Genomic DNA, 16406 nt, shown 5'->3' on the forward strand with positions numbered 1-16406 from the left:
TCTGACTCATAGCGACCCTATGGACAACAGAATGAAACACTGCCCGGTCCTGAGCCATCCTTACGAGCGTTGTTATGCTTGAGCTCATTGTTGCAGCCACTGTGTCAATCCACCTTGTTGAGGGTCTTCCTCTTTTCCACTGACCCTGTACTCTGCCAAGCATGATGTCCTTCTCCACAGACTGATCCCTCCTGACAAAAAGTCCAAAGTATGTAAGATGCAGCCTTGCCATCCTTGCTTCTAAGGACCATTCTGGTTGTAATTTTTCTAAGACAGGTTTGTTCGTTCTTTTGGCAGTCCATGGTATATTCAGTATTCTTCGTCAACACCACAATTCAAAGGTGTCAATTCTTCTTTGGTCTTCCTTATTCATTGTCCAGCTTTCACATGCATATGATACGATTGAAAATACAATTGCTTGGGTCAGGCGCACCTTAGTCTTCAAGGTGACATCTTTGCTCTTCAACACTTTAAAGAGGTCTTTTGCAGCAGATTTACCCAATGCAATGCGTCTTTTGATTTCTTGACTGATGCTTCCGTGGCCGTTGATTATGAATCCAAGTAAAATGAAATCCTTGACAACTTCAATCTTTTCTCCTTTTGTCATGATGTTGCTCATTGGTCCAGTTGTGAGGATTTTTGTTTTCTTTATGTTGAGGTGTAATCCATACTGAAGCCTGTGATCTTCACTAGTAAGTGCTTCAAGTCCTCTTTACTTTCAGCAAGCAAGGTTGTGTCATATGCATGATGCAGGTTGTTAATGAGTCTTCCTCCAATCCTGATGCCCCGTTCTTCTTCATATAGTCCAGCTTCTCGTGTTATTTGTTCAGCATACAGATTAAATAGGTATGGTGAAAGAATACAACCCTGATGCACACCTTTCCTGACTTTAAACCACTCAGTATCCCCTTGTTCTGTCCAAACAACTGCCTCTTGATCTATGTAAATTTTCCTCATGAGCACAATTAAGTGTCCTGCAATTCCCATTCTTTGCAAGGTTACAAACATCCATTAATGATCAGAATGTAGAATGTACACAGTATGAATCTAAGAGAATTGGAAATCATCAAAAATGAAATGGAACACATAAACATTGATATCCTAGGTATTAGTCAGCTGACATGGACTGGTATTGGCCATTTTGAATTGGATAATCATATGACTTACTATGCCAGGAATGACAACTTGAAGAGGAATGACGTTGCATTCATCATCAAAAAGAACATTTCAAGATCTATCCTGAAATACAACACTGTCAGTGATAGGATAATATTCATTTGCCTACAAGGAAGACCAGTTAATATGACAATTAGTCAAATTTACATACCAACCACTAAGGCCAAAGATGAAGAAATTAAAGATTTTTACCAATTTCTGCAGTCTGAGCATGAAATCAAGACACATTGATAATTACTGGTGATTGGAAAGAGAAAGTTGGAAACAAAGAAGAAAACTGGTAGTTGGAAACTATGGCTTTGGTGATAGAAATGATGTCAGAGATTGCGTGACAGATTTTTGCAAGACCAATGACTACTTCATTGAAATACCTTTTCAACAGCATAAACAGCAACTGTACACATGGATCTCAGCAGATGGAATACCCAGGAGTCAAATTGACATCTGTAAGAAAGACATGATGGGAATCTCAACGTCATCAGTCAGAATAAGGCCAGGGACCAACTTCGGAACAGACCATCAGTTGCTTATATGCAAAGTCAAGTTGAAGTTGAAGAAAATTAGAACATGTCCACTAGAGTCAAAGTATGACCTTGAGTATATTCGACCTTAAATTAGAGAACATCACAAGAATAGATTTGATGCACTGAACACTAATGACCAAGGACCAGATGAGTTGTGAAATAACATCGAGGACATCATACATGGAGAAGGCAAGAGGTCACCAAAATCACAGGAAAGAAAGAAAAGACCAAAACATGTCAGAAGAGACTCTGAAAGTTGTTCTTGAATGTCAAGTAGCTAAAGCAAATGGAAGAAATGAACAGAACATTTCAAAGGGCGGCTTGAGAATACAAAGTAAAGTATTATATTGGCATTTGCAAAAACCTGGAGGTAGGAAATCAAAAGAGAAGAACACACTTGACATTTCCCAAGCTGAAAGAACTGGAGAAAAAATTCAAGCCTCGAGTTTCAATATTGAAGGATTGTATACCGAACAACGCAGGAAACATCAAAAGAAGACGGAAGGATACACAGAGTCACTGTACCAAAAAGAACTGGTCAATGTTCAACCATTTCAGGAGGTAGCATATGATCGAGAATCAATGATACTAAAAGAGGTCCAAGCTGCACTGAGGACACTGGCAGAAAACAAGGCTCCAAGAATTAAAGGAATACCAATTGAAATGTTTCCACAAAAGGATGCAACGCTGGAGGTGCTCACTCATCTATGCCAAGAAATTTGGAAGAGAGCTACCTGACCAACTGACTGGAAGAGGTCCATATTTGTACCCATTCCAAAGAAAAGTGATCCAATCGAATGAAAAAATTATGGAAAAATATTATTAATATCACACTCAAGTAAAATTTTGCTGAATATCATTCAAAAGCTGATGCAGCAGTACATCAACAGAGAACTCCCAGAAATTCACGCCTCAGTAGAGGATGTGGAACAAGGGGTATCATTGCTGATGTCAGATGGATCATGGCTGAAAGCAGGGAATACCAGAAAGATGTTTACCTGTGTTTTATTGAGTATGCAGAGGCATTTGACAGTGTGGATCATAGCAAATTATGGATAACACTGCAAAGAACAAGAATTCCAGAACACATAAATGTGCTCATGAGGAACCTGTACTTAGAGAGGCAGCTGTTCGAACAGAACAAGGGGATAAATTCAGGAAAGATGTGTGTCAGTACTGTATTCTTTCACCACATTTATTCAATCTGTATGCTGAGCAAATAATACGAGAAGCTGGACTATATGAAGAAGAACGGGGCATCAGGATTGGAGGAAGACTCATTAACAACCTGCAATATGTAGATGACACAACCTTGCTTACTGAAAGTGAAGAGGACTTGAATCACTTACTGATGAAGATCAAAGACCACAGCCTTTAGTATGGATTACACCTCAACATAAAGAAAACAAAAATCCTCACAACTGGACCAATAAGCAACATCATGATAAACAGAGAAAAGATTGAAGTCATCAAGGTTTTTATTTTACTTGGATCCACAATCAATAGCCATGGAAGCAGCAGTCAAGAAATCAAAGGAACCATTGCATTGGGCAAATCTGCTGCAAAAGGCCTCTTTAAAGGCTAACAGTAAAGATGTCACCTTAAGGATTAAGATGTGCCTGACCCAAGTCAAGGCGCATTTCAATGGCTTCATATGCATGTGAAAGCTGGATGATAAAAAGGAAGACTGAAGAAGAACTGATGCCTTTGAGTTGTGGTGTTGGCGAGGAGTATTGAATATACCATGGACTGCCATAAGAATGAACAAATTTGTCTTGGAAGTACAGCCAGAATGGTCCTTAGAAAAGAGACTTCATCTCACATATTTTGGACATATTATCAGGAGGAACAAGTCCCTGGAGAAGGACACCATGCTTGGTAAAGTGGAGGTTTGGTGAAAAAAAGGAAGTCCCTCAAGAACATGGACTGACACAGTGGTTGCAACAATAGGCTCAAGCATAACAATGATCATGAGGATGGTGCAGGACTGGGTAGTGTTTCATTCTGTTGTAGGTAGGGTGTCTGTGACTTGGAACCTACTTGACAGTCCCTAACAACAACAATAAGACATTTCTTAGTGCAACTGTCAGCAGTTGAGATTCTCTGTGAACCTGGGACTATTTTGAAACCATCAGCATGAGTTACTTAACGTTACTACTGTTGATTTATACATTTTAAGGAAATCCTGCGCTACAGCATAGTTCTGCAAAACTCACAAGTACCAGGTTATAAAATTATTTATTGAACTAAATTTCAACTATTAGTAATGATTCCTTCCCTGCCCCTCCCAAACAGTTGGCTCTTTTTTCGTCTTTGCTTATCTTTTTCTCCTTTTTACTGGTCTTTGGTCTGGAACTTTTATTGTGGGTTATTAATCTCCCACTGCCAGCCAGCTCTGCTGGTTAATGAAGTGCTTGTCACAATGACTCTGATTTTCAGCTTGGTTTCCAAGTTGCCCTGATTTTTAACTCTTTCTTTCTTCCCAGGAGCCCTGGTGGCACAGTGGTTAAGAGTTCGGCTGCTAACCAGGAGGTTGGCAGTTCAAACCCACCAGTTCCTCCTTGGAAACCCTACGGAGCAGTTCTACTCCTGTCCTATAGGGTCACCATGAGTTGGGATTGACTCCATGGCAATGGGTTTGGTTTTGGCTGGTTCTCTCTTACCAAACAGTTGGCTCTTTTTTCAGCTTTACTTACCTTTTTCTCCTTTGGGCTGGAGCTTTTATTGTAATTATTAAACTCCTGCTGTCAGCTCTACTGATCTATGAAGTGCTTGTCATAGTGACTCTGATTTTCAGCTTAGATTCCAAATTACCCGGTTTTTAATTCCTTTTTACAAATGGTGGGAGAGGAAAGACTGAAAATCAGATTGTATCTGTGAATCACACACCAAGAAATCTCAAAGACTTCCAAAATACCCCCAACACCTTAGCTAAAATAAATTTTTTTTCTGAAAGCTTCAAGCCCTGGAGTGTTTCAGTTTTCAGCTGAAATGCAGCCTGGCAGGGGAGCAGCTAAGTCAACAGATGTCCTAGTGCTCTATGCCCTATCATTTTTTTACAACAGTTTTGATTCAGGTCACTCTAATTACATCTACAAATGTGAATATATGGGCTTTTTGTACATAAAGTTTTCTGATCATTCGATTACAACAGCTTCTTTTAAAAGATTCCTCACTAAATCGAAAACACTTTCTCTGCTTTTATTTCTTCATCTGAAAAATGATGGGATTAACCTAAATGACAGCCAAATTTTAAAATTGATTATAACATACAATATTCTGTTGATAGCTCTATACAGAAAAATCCTACACATCCACAAGAAGGCTGGATTTGCCCAAATAAACCTGGGGACTAATTGGAGATGTTAAACACCATTTCCTAGAGCAGTTAAATTACTTTTCTATATAAAATGAAATAAAACGTCTCCATTTATCAAGCTAACCTTTTTGTTTTCTCTATATGTGATTGAATGTTGAAAAAAAATTTTAATTTTACTTTTTAATTTTAGGTTATATATGTATATAAAATTTGTGTTCGTTCATTTTTTTTTTGACTAGACAACATGAATGGTTTTTATTTTTTACATTTATTTCTTCAGCTACTGAATTCACCTGTAATCTCTCTCTCTGTCTCTCTCACTTTAATCTTCCTCTTTTCTGGCTCTTCTCAAGTTTCCCTTAGCTGTGCATTATATATAAAAAGTTTTGAGGTCCCTAACTATTCTCTTCCTTCCTGTATCAGTGCTTAGTTGTCTACAGGCTTTGCAGACAGGTATGATTCTGCACTGATAAATTATTAGGTGTTTTAAAAAGTGGCCCGTTTAATTTTTTTCCTTCCAGAATAGCATGGGCTCTGGGTTACAGAACGGTGTAAAAAAGACACAGAATGTGATTCGAAAATTGGAAAACCATTACTAACCTAGGTAGGAAGGAATGGTCCACTCAGGTTGAAGAGAGACGTGATGTGTTGATTTTATGCACGCTTACTTTTTTCCTCTCAGGAGAATTTCTAGGTAGATATTGCTTTAGAGATTCTGAAATACCTTTACCTCTTGTCTCAAAGACAAAAGAGTTCTATGTGTATATTTTAATGGTATTTTAAAAATGTTTTGAGTTCTTTAGCCTCACCCTGTGATTTTGCTTTCATCCTGGGAGGTACTCCTTGTACTCTGATCTGCTCAATTATTTTCCAGAATTGTTTTGATTATACAGATCAGAATTTTCTTAACTTGGTTGAAAAAAATGTCATTGAAAACTTCAGGATTCTGAGCTTTCCATGGATCCAGGTGATGCCATGACTCTTCTTGGTGTTGAACCCATAAACGTCACAATTTTATCCTGTGCTGAAATGGCATGTCCTGCATTCTGCCTAAATGATAGTTGCATGTTCTTAGAGAAGTCCCTTGACTGCTCTGATCCACATGTACTTTATCCATAAAACAGAGCTGGGTTTCATGGTTTTTGAAGCCCTCCCAATTCTAGAATAATGATGCTATTGCTGAACTTTTTGATAGAAGTAAAAACATTGGACTTAGTTTTATGTTCCCTATTAGATTGCCCAACTCCTTTAGTCCCTGTCTTCATCTACAAAATGTGAATCATAGCAATTCATGCCATCCTGCATTTCAAGAAGGTAGGGAAAAGTTGATGTAAAGATGCTTTATATTGTGAAAATGACGTATGAGTATACACAACTGCCTTCTAGTTGATTCCGACTCATAGCAACACTCTAGGACAGAGCAGAACTGCCCCATAGGGTTTCCAAGGCCATAAATCTTTACAAAAGCAGATTGCCACACCACGTCTTTCTTCCCAGGAGTTGGTGAGTTTGAACTGCTGAACTTTCAGTTAGCAGCTGAATGCTCAACCACTATGCCACAACAGCTTCTTATGAATGAGTACCAAAAAAACCCCAAACCAAACCCACTGCCATCGAGTCAGTTGTGACTCATACTGACTCTATGGGACAGAGTAGAACTGTCTATAGGGTTTCCAAGCAGCTGGTGGATTTGAACTGCCAGCCTTTTGATTAGTAGGCATAGCTTGCTGTAGCTCTTAACCACTGTGGCACCAGGGCTCCATGTATGAGTACAGGAAATAATAATCATCTTTGATCATCTGATGTGAACTTCTTCAAGTCTTTCTATAAGCTTAGAGAATTACTTTATATGTACAGTAAAGAGTTTTCCCTAAAGATGGAGACCATATTTTATTAATGTTTATTGACCCAGTTTCTAATCAGGCCTTGGCATATGGCATATATGTGCTCATTAAATGTTATCTATTTAATAATTTTTCTTTCTCCTTTAGATCTGCAATACTTACCCTACCCTACTCTCCTTGATTATTTTGCCAGGGAGTCACAACAAATTACTTAAAAATAATGATTGTTTTAAAAGTTACATTTTAGAGAAAATAAAAGAACGCCAAGAATCTTTGGACTTTAGGAAACCTCAGGACTTTATTGTTTTCTGATCAAAATGGAACAGTAACACCTTAGCAACAGGTCAGTTATTTCTTTGCTTGTGCATTTCGTATATTCTGTTGGTCTCTATGTCCATCCTTTGCCAGTAGCACACAGTTTTTATTACTGTAGCTTTGTAATATATTTTGAAGTAGTGATTTTGAAGTAGTGATATGAGCCCTCTAATTTTGTCCTGTTTTTTCAATTTTGTTTTGACTTTTCTGAGTTTCTTGAATTTCCATAAAAACTTTAGGATAAACTTGTCAATATCTGCAAAGAAGCCAGCTGGGATTTTGATACAGATTGCATTAATTATGTAGATCAATTCAGGGAAAAATGCCATCTTAGCAATATTAAGCATTCTGATCCATTAACATGAGATGTCTTCCCATTTATTTAAATCTTCTTTAATTTATTTCAACAGTGTTTTGTATAGTATAGCTTAATTTTGATAGGCTTTATGCATGGTAGTCACTGAATATCCAGGTTAACTTGAGCAGATGGAAATATTTATATAGGTTTATAATGCACTACTTTCCTTCCTTGACTTAGAGTAAGTTAGGTTTGAAAACTTAGAAACTCTGAAGTGGTTGTTACCAAGGGAGATGACTATCCCTGTGTAGCAGGTACACCTGTTGAGAGTGTTAATTGTATCTCTCTCTTTTTATTTTTAAATTTAATTTTTTATTGTACTTTAGATGAAGGTTTACAGAACAAACTATCTTCTCGGTAAACAATTAGTACACATACTGTTTTGTGATATTGGTTGCCAACTCCATGACATGTCAACATTCTCCCTTTCTTGACCTTGAGTTCCCTGTTACCACCTTTCCTGTCCCCTCCTGCCTTCTCGTCCTTGCCCCTGGGCTGGTGTGCCCATTTAATCTCGTTTTGTTTTATGGGCCTGTCTAGTCTTTGACTGAAGGATGGACTTCAGGAGTGACTTCATTACTGTCTTGGACATCTAGCACTGCCATAACAGAAATACCACAAGTGGGTGGCTTTAAAAAAGAGAAGTTTGTTCTCTCACAATCCAGTAGGCTAGAAGTCCAAATTCAGGGCACCAGCTTCAGAGGAAGGCCCCTCTCTCTGCCGACCCTGGAGGGAGGTCCCCATCATCAGTCCTCCCTTGGTCTGGGAGCATCTCAGCACAGGAATCTCAGGTCCCAAGGATGCACTCTGCTCCTGGTGCTGACTTCTTGATGGTATGATGTTCCCATGTCTCTCTGCTTGCTTCTCTCTTCTATATCTCAAAAGATATTGGCTTAAGACACTATCTAATCTTGTAGATCTCATCAATATAACTGCCACTAATTCATCTCATTACATCATAGTGACAGGATTTACAACACATAGGGAAATCTCATCAGATGACAAAATGGTAGACAATCATACAATACTGGGAATCATGACCTAGTAAAGTTAACAGATATTTTGGGGGACAGAATTCAATCCATGAGCCTTTGGCCCCCCAAAATTCATGTGCTTGCCACATGTGAAACATATTTACCCCATCATGTCATCCAAAACCAGAAAACCAAATCCAGTGCCATCGAGTCAATTCTGACACATAGCAACCCTATAGGACAGAGTAGAACTGCCCCATAGAGTTTCCAAGGAGTGCCTGGTGGATTTCATTTTACTTGGATCCACCATCAACATCCAAGGAAGCAGCAGTCAAGAAATCAAATGACATATTGCATTGGGCAAATCTTTTAAGTGTTAAAAAGCAAAGATGTCACCTTGAGGACTAAGGTTCACCTGACTCAAGCCATGGTATTTTCAATCACCTCATATGCATGTGAAAGCTGTACAATGAATAAGGAAGACCGAAGAAGAATTGATGCCTTTGAATTACGGTGTTGGCAAAGCATATTGAATATGGACTGCCAGAAGAACGAAATAATCTGTTTTGGAAGAAGTACAGCCAGAATGTTCCTTAAAAGCGAGGATGGCCAGACTTTATCTCACGTACTTTGGACATATTATCAGGAGGGCCAGTCCCTGGAGAAGGACATCATGCTTGGTAAAGTGGAGGGTCAGCAAAAAAAAGAAGACCCTCAATGAGATGGATTTACACAGTGTCTTCAACAATGGGCTTAAACATAGCAACAATTGGGAGGATGGCACAGGACCAGGTAGTGTTTTGTTCTGTTGTACATAGGGTTGTTATGAGTCACTACTGACTTGAGGGTCCATAACAACAACACAGCAGGTTTAGCTCTATTCATTTGCATTCTGGATTCTGCCACTCCCTAGTTCAGTGAGAACTTTGCATCTACACAGGTGTCATTATGTCATCTTTATTGCCATTCCCACACAGATTTTCAACTTGACCTTCCACTATTCAAATTCACCATCCAAATCTTTCTCTTCTTGGTCAAACTTCTAAAATATGACACCTGATCTCATTAGTGAATACCCCTATCCCTTCCTCCCCACCCTTGTAACTATCAAAGAATGTTTTCTTCTGTGTTTAAACCTTTCCGTGAGTCCGTTTAATATTTTAATATTTAGTATTTGTCCTTTTTGACTAATTTCACTCAGCAAAATGCCTTCCAGATTCATCCACGATATGAGATGTTTCACAGGTTCATTGCTCCATTGTGTGAATATACCATCTTGTGTTTATCCATTCATCCATTGATGGGCACCTTAGTTGTTTCCATCTTTTTGCTATTGTTAACAGTGCTGGAATGAACATAGGTGTGATTATATCTATTTGTGTGAGGGCTCTTATTTCTCTGGATCTTCTGGTAGTTCTATTTCTAGCTTTGGGAGCGCCAAATGGATTTCTAAAGTGGTTGTACCATTTTACATGCCCATCAGCAGTGTATAAGTGTTCCAGTCTCTCCACAGCCTCTCTGACATTTATTGTTTAGTGTTTTTGGATTAATGCCAGCCTTGTTGGGGTGAGATGGTATCTCATAGTTTTGATTTGCATTTCTCTAGTGGCTAATGATAGTGAACATTTCCTTATATATCTGTTAGCCACCTGAATGCCTTCTTTGGTAAAGTGGCTGTTCATATCCTTGGCTATTTTTTAAATTGGGTTATTCGTCTTTTTGTTGTTGAGGTTTTGCAGTATCTTGTAGATTTTAGAGATTAGATGTTGATTGGATTTGTCACAGTCAAAAATTTTTTCCCAGTCTGTAGGTTGTCTTTTTACTCCTGGTGAAGTCTTTGGAGAGCATAGTGTTTGATTTTTAGGTGCTCCCAGCTATCTAGTTTCTCTTCTGGTGTTTGTGCATTGTTAGTAGTGTTTTGTATACTGCTTATGCCATGTATTAGGGCTCCTAGCATTGTCCCTATTTTTTCTTCCACAATTTTTATCATTTTAGATTTTACGTTTAGGCCTTTGACCCCTTTTGAGTTAGTTTTTGTGCATGGTGTGAGGAATGGGTCTTGTTTCATTTTTTTGCAGATGGATATTCAATTATACCAGCACTATTTGTTAAAGAGACTGCCTTTTCCCCAATTAACGGACTTTGGGCCTTTGTCAAATATCAGCTGCTCATAAGTGGATGAATTTCCGTCTGGATTCTCAGTTCTGTTTCATTGGTCTGTGTTTCTGTTGTTGTTCCAGTACTGGGGTGTTTTCACTGCCATGGCAGTATAATATTTTCTGAAATCAGGTGGTGTGAGGCTTCCCACTTTGTTCTTCTTTTTCAGTAACGCTTTACTTATCTGGGGCCTCTTCCCTTTCCATATGAAGTTGGTGATTTTTTTCTCCATCTCATTAAAAAATGCCATTGAAATTTGGATCAGGAATGCATTGTATGTATAGACCGCTTTGGGTAGAAGAGATATTTTCACAATGTTGAGTCTTCCTATCCATGAGCAAGGTATGTTTTTCCACTTATGTAGGTCTCTTTTGGTTTCTCGAAGTAGTGTCTTGTAGTTTTCTTTGTATAGGTCTTTCATGTCTCTGGTTAGATTTATCCCTAAGTATTTTGTCTTCTTGAGGGCTCTTGTAAATAATATTGATTTGGTGATTTCTTCTTTGATGTTCTCTTTTTGGTGTAGAGGAATCCAGCTGATTTTTGTATGTTTATCTTGTATCCTGATATTTTGCTGAACTCCTATTAGTTTCAGTAGTTTTCTTGTGGATTCTTTAGGGTTTTCTGAGTATAAGATCATATCATCTGCAAGTAGAGATATTTTTACTTCTTCCTTACCAATTTGGTCACCGCTTATTTCTTTTTCTAGCCTAATTGCTCTGGCTAGGACCTCCATCCAGCACAATGTTCAATAAGAGTGGTGATAAAGGGCACCCTTGTCTGGTTCCCATTCTCAAGGGGAATGCTTTCTCCACTTTGGAAGATGTTGGCTTTTGGCTTTGTATAAATGCTCTTTATTATGTTGAGGAATTTCCCTTCTATTCCTGTTTTGCTGAGAGTTTTTTATCATGAATGGATGTTGGACTTTGTTAAATGCCTTTTCTGCATCAATTGATAAGATCATGTGGTTCTTGTCTTTTGATTTACCTATGTGAGGGATTACATTGATTGTTTTTCTAATGTTAAATCAACTCTGCATAGCTGGTATGAATCCCACTTGGTCATGATGAATTATTTTTTTGATATGTTGTTGAATTCCATTGGCTAGAATTTTGTTGAGGGTATTCACATCTAAGTTGTATGAGAGATATTGGTCTGTATTTTTCTTTTTTTGTGGTTTCTTTCCCTGGTTTTCGTATCAGGGTAATGCTGGGTTCGTAGAATGAGTTTGGAAGTAGTCCATCCTTTTCTATGCTCTGAAATACTTTAGTAGTAGTGGTGTTAACTCTTCTCTCAAAGTTTGGTAGAATTCTCCAGTGAAGCCGTCAGGGCCAAGGTTTTTTGTGGGAGGAGTTTTTAAATTACCTCTTCAATCTCTTCTTTTGTTATACCTTTATTTAATTGTTCTACCTCTGTTTGTGTTAGTTTAGGTAGGTAGCGTGTTTCTAGAAATTTGTCTATTTCCTCTAGGTTTTCAAATTTCTTAGAGTACAATTTTTCATAGTATTCTGTTATGATTCTTTTAATTTTAGCTGGGTCTGTTGTGATATTGCCCATCTCATTTCTTATTTAGGCTATTTGCTTCCTGTCCTGTTTTTCTTTTGTCAGTTTGGCGAACGGTTTATTGAATTTGTTGATCTTTTCAAAGAACCAGCTTTTGGTCTTGTTAACTCTTTCAATTGTTTCTGTTCTCTATTTCATTTAATTCTGCTCTAATTTTTATTATTTGTTTTCTTCTGGTGCCTGAGGGTTTCTTTTGTTGCTCTCTCTATTTGTTCAAGTTGTAGGGATAATTTTTTGATTTTGCCCTTTCTCCTTTTCAGATGTGTGCTTTTATTGCCATAAATTGACCTCTGAACACTGCTTTTTGCTGTATACCAAAGGTTCTGGTAGGAAGGGTTTTCATTCTCTTTTGATTCTATGAATTTCTTTATTCCGTCCTGATTTCTTCTATAACCCAGTAGTTTTTGAGCAAGGTACTGTTCTGTTTCCATGTGTTTGATTTCTTTTCCTTGCTTTTTTTGTTATTGAAATCTACTTTTATGGTCAGAAAAGATGCTTTGTAATATTTTTATGTTTTGTGTTCTGTTAAGGCTTGCTTTATGACCTAATATGTGGTCTATTCTGGAGAATGCTCCATGTGCATTGGAAAAGAAAGTATACTTGGCTGCTGCTGAGTGGAGTGTTCTGTACATGTCTATGAGGTCAAGTTGGTTGACTGGGGCGTTTAGATCTTCTACGTCTTTATGGAGCTTCTTTCTGGATGTTCTGTCCTTCACTGAAAGTGGTGTGTTGCAGACTTCTGCTACTTTTGTGGAGCTATCTCTCTTCTCAGTGCTGTTAGAGTTTGTTTTATGTATCTTAGAACCCTGTCATTGGGTGTGTAAATATTTATTATGGTTATATCCTTCTGGTATGTTGAGCATTTAATCATTATATAGTGGACTTCCTTATCCTTTATGGAGGATTTTACTTTAAAATCCATTTTGTTAGAAATTAATATTGTCACTCCTGCTCTTTTCTAATTGTTGTTTGCTTGATATATATATTTTTTTCCATCCTTTGAGTTCTAGTTTGTTTGTGTCTTTAAGGTGTGTCTCTTATAGCAGCATATAGATGGATTGTGTTTTTGTTTTTTTTTTTAATCCATTCTGCCACTCTGTCTCTTTATTGGTGCATTTAGTCCATTTACATTCATTGTAATTGTTGATAAGTATGAGTTTATCACTGTTATTTTGATGTCTTTTTTTTTGTGACGTTGATAGTTCCTTTTTTCCAGTTAATTTTCTGTGCTGAGTAGTTTTTCTTTTTGTATTGTCTTTTCTTCTTTTTCATTGTTGTTGCTTTTGTATTTGCTGAGTCTTTATGTTTTTCTTGTTTTTTATTTTGATGTGTAGGATTGTTAGTTTCCTTTGTGGTTACCTTAATATTTATTCCTATTTTTCTATGTTTAAACCAATCTTTTTTTTCTTTATATTCCCTTGCCTTCCTCTCCATATGAAAGATTGGTGACTACATTTTTTTTGTTCTCCTTTTTTTATATAATATTGTCATCCTTTACATCATGATGTCTCTGGTTCCCTGTTTTGAGCATTTTAGCTTTGATTTTTTTTTGTGATTTCCCTGCCCGGGATGATATCTGGTTGCTCTGTCCTGTGTTCTAGTCTTGGGTTGTTATCTGATGTTATTGATTTTCTAACAGGAGGACTCCCTTTAGTATTTTTGTCATTTTTGTTTGGTTTTTGCAAATTTCCTAAACTTCTGTTATTTGGAAGTATCCTAATTTCCCCTTCATATTTGAGAGACAGTTTTGCTGGATATATAATTCTTGTGTGGCAATTTTTCTGCTTCATTGCTTTATATATGTCATCCCATATGTAGATCCCAGATATGCCTTCTTGTCTGCATGGTTTCTGCTGAGTAGTCACAGCTTAGCCTTATTGACTCTCTTTTGTAGGTGACTTTTTGTTTATCCCTAGCCATTCTTAGAATTATGTCTTTTATCTTTGGTTTTGGCAAGTTTGATTTTAATATGTCTTGGTGACTTCCTTTTCAGATCTACCTTGTGTGGGGTTCGATGAGCATCTTGAATAGATATCTTCTCATCTTTCTCAGTATCAGCGAAGTTTCTTGCCAACAAATCTTTGACAATTTTTTCTGTATTTTCTGTTCACCCTATGAATAACCACTCTTAGCTTATTCCTCTTGACAGAGTCCCACATAATTCTTAGGGTTTCTTCATTTTTTTTAATTATTTTACCTGATTTTTCCTCAAATATGTTGGGTCAAGTGCTTTATCTTTAATCTCACTAATTCTGACTTCCATTTCCTCAATTCTGCTCCTGTGACTTTCTATTGAGTTGCCTAATTCTGAAATTTTGTTAATCTTCTGAATTTGTTTGCTGGCTCTCTATGGATTCTTGCAGTCTATTAAATTTATCATTAGGCACTACTCTAATTGTCTTACTTTCTCTAATGCTATGTTTGTGCATTCCTTGGCTTGTTCTGCATTTTGTCTATCTCCTTCCTGATCTCTTGAAGAGTTCTGTACATTAGTCTTTTGTATTCTACCTCTGGTAGTTCCAGGAAGTTCTCTTCATGTAGAAGATTTCTTGATTGTTTTGGGAGCTTGCTGAAGCCATCATGACCTGCCTCTTTATGTAATTTGATATTGACTGTTGTCTCTGAACCATCAATAAGTTATTGTATTTATTTTTTTATGTTTGCTTACTGTGTCCTAGCTTCTTGTTTTTTTTTTTTTTTAATTGTACTTTAGATGAATGTTTACAGAACAAACTAGTTTTTTATCAAACAGTTAGTACACACATTGTTTTATGATATTGGTTAACAACCCCATGACATGTCAACACTCTCCCTTCTCAACCCTGGGTTCCCTACTACCAGCTTTCCTGTTCCTTCCTACCTTACAGTCCCTGCCCCAGGGCTGGTGCACCCCTTTAACCTTGTTTTGTTCCATGGTCCTGTTCAATCTTTGGTGGAAGGGTGAAGCTCAGGTGTGACCTCATTACTGAGCTGAAAGGGTATCCAGGGGCCATATTCTCAGGATTTGTCCAGTCTGGGTCAGGCCAGCAAGTTTGGTCTTTCTTTGTGAGGTAGGATTTTGTTCTGCATTTTTCTCCAGCTCAGGCCAGGACCCTCTATTGTGATCCTTGTCAGAGGAGTCAGTGGTAGTAGCTGGGCACCATCTTCTGGACTCAGTCTGGTGGAGGCCATGGTAGATGTGGTCCATTAGTCCTTTGGACTAATATTTCCCTTGTATCTTTAGTTTTCTTCATTCTTCCTTGCTCTCGAAGGGAGTAACCTAGATGGGTGCTCACAGGCTTTTAAGACCCCAGATGCTACTCACCAAAGTAGAACGTAGAACATATTCTTTATAAACTGTGTTATGCTAATTGAGCAGGATATGCCCCAAGATTATGGTTCCCACAGCCTCAGCCCAGGAATTTGGTCCCTCAGGGAATTTGGATGTATCCATGGAGCTATCATGACCTTGCCTTGTACAGGCCGTGCTGCTTCCCTAGTATTGTGTACTGTCTTACCCTTCACCAAAGTTTCTACCTATCTATTAAGTGTCTTCCCATCCCCACCCCTCCCATCTCTCATAACCATCGAAGATTGTTTCTTTTTGTATGTAAACCTTTTCATGAGTATTTACAGTAGTGGTCTCATACAATATTTGTCTTTTTGTGATTGACTTATTTTACTCAGCATAATGTCCTCCAGATGCATCCATGTTATGATATGCTTCAAGGATTCATCATTGTTCTTTATAATTTTGTAATACTCCATTGTGTGTATGTACCACAGCTTGTTTATTCATTCATCTGTTGATGGGCATCTATGTTGTTTCCATCTTTTTGCTATTGTGAACAATGCTGCAATAAACATGGGTGTGCATATATCTGTCCCTGTGATGATTCTTGTTTCTCTAGGATATATTCCTAGGAGTGGGATTGCTGGATCATACGGTATTTCTATTTCTAGCTTTCTAAGGAAGTGCCATGTCATTTTCCAAAATGGTTGTATCATTTTGCATTCCCACCAGCAGTGCGTAAGAGTTCCAAACTCCCCACAGCCTCTCCAATATCTGTTATTACCTATTTTATTGATTCGTGCCAGTAATGCTGGGGTGAGAGGGTATCTCATTGTCATTTTGATTTGCATTTTTCTAATGGCTAGAGATGGTAAGCGTCATGTGCCTGTTAGCCACTTGAATGTCTT

The 16406-nt window shown here is 37.8% G+C and overlaps 1 pseudogene; it reads left to right on the plus strand.

The window, feature by feature from the left end:
• LOC126059999 (cytochrome P450 2C42-like) overlaps nt 1–16406 on the plus strand; it is a 122158-nt pseudogene that overhangs the window by 81751 nt on the left and 24001 nt on the right.

This window comes from Elephas maximus, chromosome 16, assembly GCF_024166365.1.
Source record: "Elephas maximus indicus isolate mEleMax1 chromosome 16, mEleMax1 primary haplotype, whole genome shotgun sequence".
Classification (NCBI taxonomy): Eukaryota; Metazoa; Chordata; class Mammalia; order Proboscidea; family Elephantidae; genus Elephas; species Elephas maximus.